Genomic DNA, 10,085 nt, shown 5'->3' on the forward strand with positions numbered 1-10,085 from the left:
CATCGCCCTCCTTCTCAGCCACCGTGGCCCAGCCCGGGGCTGGCCCTGGGGGCAGGCACTTGGTCCGCTGCAGGAGCTCGGCTGCTCCTAACGCACCCGTGACCCCACACGGCTCAGCGACAAACCACCGCGCACAGAGGTTCTTTCCCCGGGCCCGACGAACGGACAGCAGCAGAAGCGCTCAGGGCTCCACCCGAAGCCTCAGAGGGAGGCAAGGAGCACTTTGAGGCTTGCAGTGGTTCTTCCAGGAGAGAAACGCCAACCCACTGGGGGTCTGCACGAAGGAGGACGCGGTGGACCTGCAACCGTGGAGTCTGGTCCAGCCCACGGGGCTCGCTGCTGCCCTTGGGGGGGCTGGTCGTGGCGGGGGCGCCCGCCCGCCCCCCGCTAGCCTGAGCGCTGACCCTCCCTGGGGCTGAGCAAACCGTCCTCTTAGGTTAAGCATTTGGCTTAACGATGGAGGGGGACGACTGAAGCACTGTTGTTTTTATCACAGGAAAACACAAAATTAATTAATTCAGCCGTTGCTCCTGACCTCGAAATGTCGGAGTTGCCGAGCAAGTGGGGAGATGAATTATTCATATCTTTGGAATCCGTTCTCCCAAACATGTGCAGAAGTAAATTGGGTTTTCCTCCTAAAATGGGGCTGTTTCACCTGAGGGGCTGTGAGTCTGAGATGTGAGGATTTATAGGCAGAGACCACAGACTCCCCCACGGCGGTCAAGACTTCAGGAGGTGCAGCCGCGCAGGCAGCCCCGAGTCGGACGTGAAGGCTGCAGGAAGTGACACCCCGGGTGTCTCATCCGGGACAGAGAGAGGCGGTGGCAGCAGAGCAGAGGACAAGGGAGCAGGCCCAAGGAGACGGCCTGCTCGGTGGCCTCCGCCTGCCCCGCTCCCCGCTCTCCTCGTCTGTGAGTGAGTTTGCTGAGCCCGGGTCAGCACTGACTCTGACCCAGACGGGCCTGGCGGTTCTCCTCTTGCTCACCTGAGGTCAGGGTCTGGACCTCTCTCCCGAGGCACCAGGCCGTGGCTGGCCTTCAGATCACACAGGTCCTCCCAGCTGAGCATCACCCTCAGGGCTGCGGGAAGGACCGGCGTCCGAGAGCTTTACAAGGTTGCGGGGTGAAGGGAGGCATTTGGTCCAGTCAGTGTATTTATCTGCCGTTCTGGTGACTAATGGAGTTAAGCGTATTTCTCTGCTCGTTTGCTTCCCATCCATCTTCCTTGGTGAGGCATCCGGTGCTGTTTGATCGGCTCCCGTGTATCTGGACCTGGCTCTGAAAGACTTTCCAGGGGGGTCACTGTCCAGGGGCCAGGCGACCACACAGGGACGCGGGAGGTCCAGGCTGGGTGGAAGGAACCCCCTCCTCCCGGAATCTTCCATCACCACTGTTCCTGGAGCACCTTCGGGTGCCCAGGTGAGAGGGCTGCCGAGGGCTGGGGGCAGCGGAGGCCATGTTCAAAGCAGGGGCCCCAGGATGTGGCCTCTGTGATTCCAACAGGCCCCAGCCCTGGACGTGGATGGACGCAGGGGTGCAGATAATCTGGCCAGGTTCCCAGGAAGCAATGATTCGGGGGAGCTCTTGGCCAGATGATCCAAAGAATAGCCTGGGAGAGGCACCAGATGGCTTGGGGGTGCTGACAGAGGACCCTGGTGGGGTTGGGACAGACCTGGAGCCCTGGGAGCCAGGACCACGAGGAACCCAGGCCCAGAAGGGGGTGGGGCAGCGGTGGGGGTCCAGGCCTCCCGACTGGAGCCTGTGGAGCCCCTGACCCTCCAGCCGTACCTTCCTCGCACATATGCCCATGGAGACAAGTTCTTCCGAGCCTCCAGGGAAACCCACCCCAACCCAGGCCAGGCCTTCTCTGCTCAGACCCCTGGCTGCAGGCCAGTCCCGGACGCTGCCGAGTGAGCTCAGAGGGTAGGGGGTGCCAGGCACCCAGCCCCCTCCCCCACTGTCTTCCCTGGAGGGGGCCCAGGAACAGAAACAGCCTGGGAAGAAAGTACCTTCCTTCTGCCCTCAGCCCCGGAGGCCCCCAGAGGCAGCCACAGCTCCCAGAGAGCCAGTCAGGCCCCGTGTCCCAGAGCCAGCTGGGGACAGGTCCCCGGGGCTGCAGGAGCTGGGCCGCGTCCAGGCCGAGGGCTCACCCCCTGCCCAGGAGGCCACTCACACCCGACAGAGGCCCGGCCTCCCATGGAGGCAGGAAGGCCCAGGTGGGGCCAGCCCGGCGGGCAGGAAGCCAGCTCCTGATCCCGCTAATTAATTGCTTCAAACGGCTCTGAGAAGCGGCCCAGGCCGGGCGCGTCTGGCCCCCAGACAGCGGCGCCTCCTCTGAAGAACGGCTTCGTCTAACTTTTGTTTTAATGTTTGGAAGCCGAAGGCTGACCTCACCCAGTCTCTCCACCTTCTCCCCTGAAGCCAGCTCGTTAGCAGAGCTTGACAACAGGTGGTCTGCGGATGGGGGGAAGAGGAGGGGCTGAGGGAGGGTGGGCAGCCCTCCTCACCTCCTCCTCAACCCCTACTCGGCCTGGCCAGTCCCTGGGCTGGGAAGGGGCTGCCCACGCCGGTCCATCCGCCTGGACCCCCTTCTTCTGCTCATCCTGGGGTCTCCCTCACCAGGCCTCCCCGAGCCTCAGAAAGGGTGGAGACCCGGAAGGTTAAAACCCAATCTGGCTCAAGTTCAAATTCTGACTCCTTCACTTACAGCATTTGAGGCAAGTCCCACACTGAAGCTGAGCCTCCCTTGCCCCTCCTGGAAAACAGAGGCTGTTGGTGGCACCAAGCCCACGGAGGGTTGTGAGAATTAAAACAGAGCCTCAGGATCCATCCGGCACTAGCCACGTTCCCTCAGCCCTTACTTCAGTCTACAACTGTGTGTAAGTTTGTGTGATTAATGCCTGACTTTCCCCCAATGGTTAGCTCCACGGAGGCAAAGAGTCAGCAGTGTCCAGCACAGTGACAGGCCCTGGTAGGTGCTGAAGAAGTATTTGTTGGATGGATGGGTGGATGGATGGGTGGGACGATGGTGGATGGATGGGCGGGTGGATGGATGGATGGGACGATGGTGGATGGATGGGCGGGTGGATGGATGGGTGGGACGATGGTGGATGGATGGGTGGGATGATGGTGGATGGATGGGCGGGTGGATGGATGGGTGGGACGATGGTGGATGGATGGGCGGGTGGATGGATGGGTGGGACGATGGTGGATGGATGGGCGGGTAGGTAGGCGATGGATGGAAAAATAAATGCATGGGTGGAAGGGGAAGGATGGATTAATCAGAGGATGAGAGACCCATGGAACCAGAGGAGCAGCTCCACTTGGATGTCCACCTGAGGCTCCCACAAGGGACTCCCAGGCCGGGCTGGACCGGAGGAACTGTCTCCCCACTGGAACTGATCGGCACTCCCCCCGTCGCTGCGGACTTCAGGCTGACCTGGGAGCCCCGGGGATGACCAGGGTTCTCCCGCTCCCTGTGCCCATTTCTCAGGCAAGGAAGGTGAGGCAGAGACGTTACCTTGCAGGCGGCCGGGAGAGTCCAGTGCCTGGTGTGGGGGAGGTCCCGCCAGCCAGATCCGGGCCCCTGGCCAGCCCTGGGCTTGTTTGCTCGGGGTGGGGGGGGGGGGTCCCTCACCACCCAGCCCCCACCCAGACAGCCCAGTGGCCGGTTCATGACAGAGTCGCTGTTTTGTGAAAAAATCCATTTATTGCCTTCATTGCTTGGGAAGCTATCATCTCGAGGCTGCAGCTTCCTAAGGCGTTACCATGGAGATGAATTTTCTGTCATAAATAAAAGTATTCTCGGGTCAGGAGAGCTCAAGCATAACTAGGACAGATTTTGAGGGGAAAATGCCAGAATTTTTTAAACACACGAGATGATGATTCGGGCTGCTTTTTTTCCAGAGGGTGTTTCTCAGGCTGTTATGAATTTGGACAGGAGCCCAGCCGCCTTGGAAAGTGGGCCCACCTCCCCACTGTCCCCTGTCGGGGCTGGAACCCAAGTGACAGGTGTTGTCTGGGGAGGTCTGGGGCCCCCGGAGATGGCTGGCTCCCAGAGGCCTCCCGGCCACAGGAAGAGCCTGGGGCCCTGCTGTGTGTCCTCAGACTTGTGGGTTCCCTCTCTGGGCCTAGACCCAGCTGGCTTACCGGCCTCACGCATCCCCTGAGGGGCCCGGATCAGGGAGAGGGTGTGGCTTCCGAGACGCCCCTGACCCGTCCCCACACGCAGCCGTGGAAGTTAGCTTTAGGGATTTCCTTTGTTCAGGGTCACCGCAGGTCAGTGGCTGAGGAGGTGGGGAGGAAGGTATGCAGGCTGGGGGGCCCCTGGACGCCACCCAGGCCCCCTGGCAGGCCCGGAGCCAGCCGAGGGCTGTTTGCCAACCCCCACCCCCACCCCCGCCACACCGGTATTGGGTAAACAGCCCTCTGTCCCCGGGGCCCCAGCACCATCCCCGTGATCCCAGAGCTGAGGTCTGGGAGGGAGCAGTTCTGGGTCCTGGGTCTCCCCGGGCAGCTGCCATCCTGAGGAACGTGGCTCAGGCCCAGGCACTGACAGGCTCCCCAGAAAGAGGGGGAGGGCCTGCTCTAGTGGGTGGTGTCTTTGCAGTTTGGACCCTAGCATGTGGTCCCTGTTCCCACTTCCCCATCCCGGAGGGTCTCCCTCCATGAGAAAACCTGGCTGGGGAGGCCCTTCAGATGTCTGGTGGGAGGTCCTGAGGAAGCCCTCCTTAACTGGCAAATATTCTGCAAACACAGGGACAATCCCTGAGGGCCGAGCTGAGGCCCAGGAGGGGAGGCCTTGTCCGGGACACCACTGCCAGGCCTGTGCCACTCCCGTCCAGCCTCCGCAGACCTGCTCTCAGCCCGGGGCTCTCTGTGGCCTGATGGATCGTGACCCTGTTCATTCCCACCCTTCGATGAAGGCAGAACCAGGAAAGAAGGCCAGGCTGCTGGGACACACACCACCACCGTCAGGGCGGCCAGGTGGGCCTCCCCGGTGCAGGGGCCATTCCGGAACGTCTCACCAACACTGGATGCACCACTGGCACCTCCTGCCTCTGCAGGAGGGCCCACCTCTCCATGCCTGAGCAGCCCCCACCGCCCCTCTAAGAGGACCTTGGCTGCGCGCACACGGCTGGGGGTGGGGCGATAGAATGCGACAGGGACACTTAATGTGTGCTTCTGCTTCTAGAAAGACTGTGTGCCTGGGAGCTCAGCCAGAAGCTGCAGGGAGCAGGGGGGACGGTGGTCTCAGCCAGGCAGGCTCCAGGAAGCCAGCAGAAGACTATTTAGTGACCTGGGGAGGTGCCTTTCTCATGAGCAGAAAGAAAACAGAGGCACATACAAGGAGTATTCAAAGGAAACTGGAAAATACTCTGAGGCGAATGGAAAGGAACACACACACACCAAAACTTTGGAAATGCAGCTAGTGCGGTGCGTAGAGGGCAATTGATAACTGCAGACCCCGGTGCTGTGGAAAAAAGAAGGATCTCAAATCAAAAATTCAATCTTCCATTTTAAGAAACTGGAATAAGACCAAACTCGATCCAAAACAAGCAGAGGAAGGAAATAATCAAGATTAGAAGGGAAACAGAGATTAGAGAAGCAATGAAGAATATTAACAGAGCTGAATGTTGCTTCTTTGAAAAGATCAACAAAATGAATGAACCTTCAGCTACGCTGACCAAGAGAACGAGAGAGAAAACTCAAATGACTAAAACCAGAAATGAAAAAAGGGAACCTTACAGCAATAAAAAGAATCGTAAGGGAATACTCTCAACAGTTGTATGCCAAGAAACCAGATAACCTAGATGAAATGGAAAAATTCCCAGAAACACACAAGCTACTGAAACTGAATCAGAAAGAACTGATTCCAATAAAAATGAAGGTTTATTATTAAAAGAGATTGAATCTGTGATCAAAAACCTTCCTACAAAGAAAAGGCCAGGCCCAGATGGACTCACTGGTGAAATCTACCAAATATTTTAAAAAGAATTAACACCAATGCTTCCAAAGTTTTCTAAAAAATACAAGAGGAGGGGACTCGTTCCCACAGACTCTTTATTTTTGTGTGTTGATACCAAAACCAAAGACAGCACAAGAAGAAAACACAGACCACTATATATAGATGCAAAAATCTTCAGCAAAATATCAGCAAATGAAATCCAGCAACACATGAAAATAATGATCATACGCGTGATTTCTTCCAGGAATACAAGTTTGGTTCAACATACACAAAATCATCCAATAAGATACATGTAAATATGCATATGTAACTCTATTACTGTGTGTCATACAGACACTACATTAACAGGATAAGGAAAAAACGTGTGATCATCTCCAGTGACGCAGAAAAAGCATCACCCAGAAAAGTGCAACACCCCTTCCTGATAAAAAACCCTCAGCAAACTAGAAAGAGAAGCAACCTCCGCCCCTGGATGGACGGGGCCAGCACGCAGGTGATGCTGAACAACGGGAGCCTCCCCCCAAGACCAGGAGGAAGACAGCGATGGCCTCTCTCTCACGTGCGTTCGGCGTGGCCTTGGAGGATCTTGTCAGGGCGACGAGACAAGAAAAAGAAACAAAACACACTCAGATTAAGAGGAAAGTAGTCAACGACTCCTGTCTGAAGATGACGTGATCTTGCGCGTAGAAAACGCCAAGGAATCCAAACGCACACAGACACCCTGGAGCTACAAACGAGGCAGTGAGGCTGCTGGACGAGGGGTGAACACGTAAACACCAGTGCAAGCTGATCCGCATGCACCCGCCACCAACAGTCCAGACATTGAGGGAAGAAAGCAACCCCACTGACAACAGAGCCAGACAGAGTGAAACACTTAGGAACAGATTTCAGAAAAGAATGCAATGTTGTGCACTGAAAGTGACAACAGTGTGATTGGAAGAAATCGAAGACTTTAGATACGTGGAAAGACACCCTGTGCTCACGACTGGAAGACATAATAAGGTGGCACATGTCCACAATGACCTACAGATTCAACCCAATCCCCACCAAAACCCTCGCTGCTTTTCCTGCAGAACTTGACAAGCTGGCCCTAAAATTCAAATGGGAAGATGACGGACTCTAAATCGCCAGAGCAGTGCTGACAAAAAAGAGCAGCGTTGGAGGACTCACCCTTCCCGACCTCAGGCTTCCTGCAAACTGCTGCGGCAGTGATGGCACGGTGGTCTGGACAGAAAGACAGACAGGTCAGCGGGACAGAGCTGAGGGTCCAGAAGTACTCCCTCACTTCTGTGGTCAAAGATGTTCAACAAGGTGTGGAGACAATTCAGTGGGAGAAAGTCTTTGGACAGATGGACACCTGGACGTCCACATGGAAAGGAATGACGGTTGGCTCCTACCTCACACCATGCGCCAGAATCACTCAAAATGGATCAAAGACCTGCATGTAAGAGCTGAAACTACAATGTTTTAATGTTTTGCAATGTCTTAGAAGAAAACATGGTCATAAATTTTTATCAGTGCACCACTTAAAGTCATCTTGTGCGCAGAATCTGGGGGCATCTGGTCTACTACGGTCTAACAGCAGTGTTGCCACCTAACAGATGAGGAAACTGAGGCCCAGAGCGTGGCCCTGAGTGAGGTCACTGACCCCACTCCCTGACACCAGGCGGCCTCAGGGAGCTGCCCTGCCCGGCGTGCACTCGGCTGTGCTGGGGACCGGTCAGGGGCCCCGGACCAGCCAAGGAAGGGGGCGTGGCTCCGGGGTCAAGCAAAGGTTGTGGGTGCCTGTGGGGCTGAGCTGAGGTTCCACCTTGACAAGGCACAGGCCTCCCGCTCCAGGTGGCGGCCGCCTCTCCAGGAGCACAGGTCCTGGCAAGTCTGCAGCAGCCTCTTTCTCTCCAGAAATGCGGCTGAGGGTCCGAGGACACCTGGGGCCTGGCAGGGGTGGGGCTGCAGCAGGAGATAACTGCCGACCCCCGAGGGCCTGCAGGGCTGAGGACAGGCGGGGAAGGACCGTGGGGGCAGCTAGACAGCAAGGCTGGGGTCCCCAGGGCCTGTCCCCAAGCCAGCCCCAACAGAGGCCCACCCCTCCAGGCACCCAGGAAAGGCGGCATGGCTCCCGAGCAGCAGGGTGACACCCGCCAAGCCCATGTGTCTGCTGCACTTGGAGGTGCAGCAGAAGGAGCTAGAATGGGCTCTGGGCCGACCTCCCCACCAGGCCCCACGATGGGCCGCCACACTCTGCAGAGGGCATGGCCGCCCCAGCCTAGACTCACCAAGAGGGCAGGACTGCCCACCAGACAGGGGCCTGGCGGCCTGCCCCCTGTATGCTCCAGGTTCCTCATCCCCAGACGGGCAGGCGTCCCCAGGTCAGGGGCTGGGGCTGAAAGGAGAGTTCCTGTCTGTCTATCCACCCCGCACACCAGAGCCACAAAGGGCCTCTGGGCAGGGCAGCACCGGGTGGAGCCCCGAGGTGGCTGGCCTTGCAGAGACAGGTGCCAGTGAGGGCCGGGGGCCAGAGGGGCGGGGTGGGGGCGGCTTCACCCTGGCAGGGGCCTGGGGCTGGGTGCACGGATGGTGTCTGGTGCTCAGTGGGGCAGTCCTCCCAGGAAGGCCACCCCCTCCCCCTCATCAGCAGGCCAGGGGCCAGACAGTGAACACTCCACATTTTTTGGCAGCTGAAGGGCCTGGTTGGAACAGTCGCTGTTTTATTCTGCAGAAACCACACGCTTTGCATCCCAGTGCCCCGCAGGGAGTAGGGGTGGATTCCAGTGGGGCCGTCCATGGGAGGGCCCTGCAGGGTGACGGGCCAGCTCCTACACACTGCTCTGGCCCCCACCCGAGGGGGGCCAGGAGGCTCCTCTCTCAGAGCAGCCAGGACAACCTGAGATCCAGGGCCCCGGGGGCAGGAGGGCCCCGGAGGCAGGAGGGCTGCGCTCTGAGCAAACAGCCCCTTGGCTGCCAGGCCTTCCCCTAGGGGCTGCTGGGGATCCAGTAAAGAGACCCCAGCCCTGCCTCCCAGGGTCCCCGGCTGGTGAGGGCACAGACCCAGGAAGACACTGCTACCTGAGGCAGGCGTGAGGAGGGCAGGCGGCCCCAGTCTGGAGGGAGCTCAGCCCTGGGGACGCTGGGAAGGGCAGAGAGGGCCCCCTTCCCCTGCACTGCGCATGAGGGCTCTGCCCGGGGGAAGCCCTGTATCATGCCTCACCTCGCAGTGAGGATGGATGTGTGAGTTCTCACAGTCAGCCCCTTCCCGGGAGGAGAGCCCCAGGGGTGGTGGAGTGGCACGGTGGGCTGAGAGTCAGATGGTCCTGGGGTCTTGCTTCAGCCCTCAGCCCCTGCTTCCCTGGCCTAAGGCCAGCCCCTCCTTTGTTCCTCCTCCGTGTTGGAGGCCCAGTGACTCCTTCTGGAGGGTCTGCTCTGAGCCAAGCCCTTACTTCACCACGTCCACCAGGACAGCTGGCCAGCCAAGAATGGGGAAGTGACCTGTAAGGCCCCATGGTGAGATGCCCAACTCCCCCCGCTGGGTGGTCCATGTTCCCACACACCACCCTCAGCTGCCCCCAGCAAGGGGCCTGGAATGGTCTGCAGACGGACCTCTTTACAAGTAGCCCCCCCCCCAGCCTGGGAGGGCCTGGGGAGTTCACCCTGCTCCAGGCCGCGGGCCCCACGGGACACGGGTGACATCGAGCCCCAGAAACGCTGGCTCCTTCGCCTGGGCCGCCCTGCCCATCCTGGGCCCAGAGACTCACATGCAGTTTGTACCCGACAGAACAGAACGGACCGAGCTGGTGAGGCCGGGCTGGGGTCGTGAGGCTGGCAGAGAGCACTAGAGGAGAGGCCGGGGCCACTTCTCTGGCCAGGCGGGGACCGAGGCCTGTCCCAGTTTTGAAGGTCACTTTCATTGAGGGATTCCAAGCAGTGCAGGAGGTGGGGGTGGGAAAAGACTGATGACACTTGTGTTCGGAGGGCAGGGGGCTGGGGGTGGGCGTGCTGGGAAGAGCAGGTGACGGAGCCTGGCCCGGCCCAGGTGGAGGGTCAGCCCTGCCCCTGTGCCCACGGCAACCCCCAGCTGCCACTCAGCCCCACTAGGCGTCCCGGCTTTCCGCCCGCCGCCG

General features: G+C 59.1%; 1 long non-coding RNA gene across 1 annotated transcript; it reads right to left on the reverse strand.

The window, feature by feature from the left end:
- Positions 1–3,275: 3,275 nt before the first annotated feature.
- LOC141573840 (uncharacterized) lies at positions 3,276–8,559 on the reverse strand. Its single transcript, XR_012500169.1, has 3 exons — positions 8,244–8,559; positions 7,138–7,191; positions 3,276–6,552 (listed from the first exon to the last, which is right to left on the reverse strand). It is a non-coding gene; the product is annotated as an uncharacterized LOC141573840 (long non-coding RNA).
- Positions 8,560–10,085: the final 1,526 nt, after the last annotated feature.

The sequence above is a fragment of the Camelus bactrianus genome, chromosome 18, assembly GCF_048773025.1.
Source record: "Camelus bactrianus isolate YW-2024 breed Bactrian camel chromosome 18, ASM4877302v1, whole genome shotgun sequence".
In the NCBI taxonomy this organism is placed as follows: Eukaryota; Metazoa; Chordata; class Mammalia; order Artiodactyla; family Camelidae; genus Camelus; species Camelus bactrianus.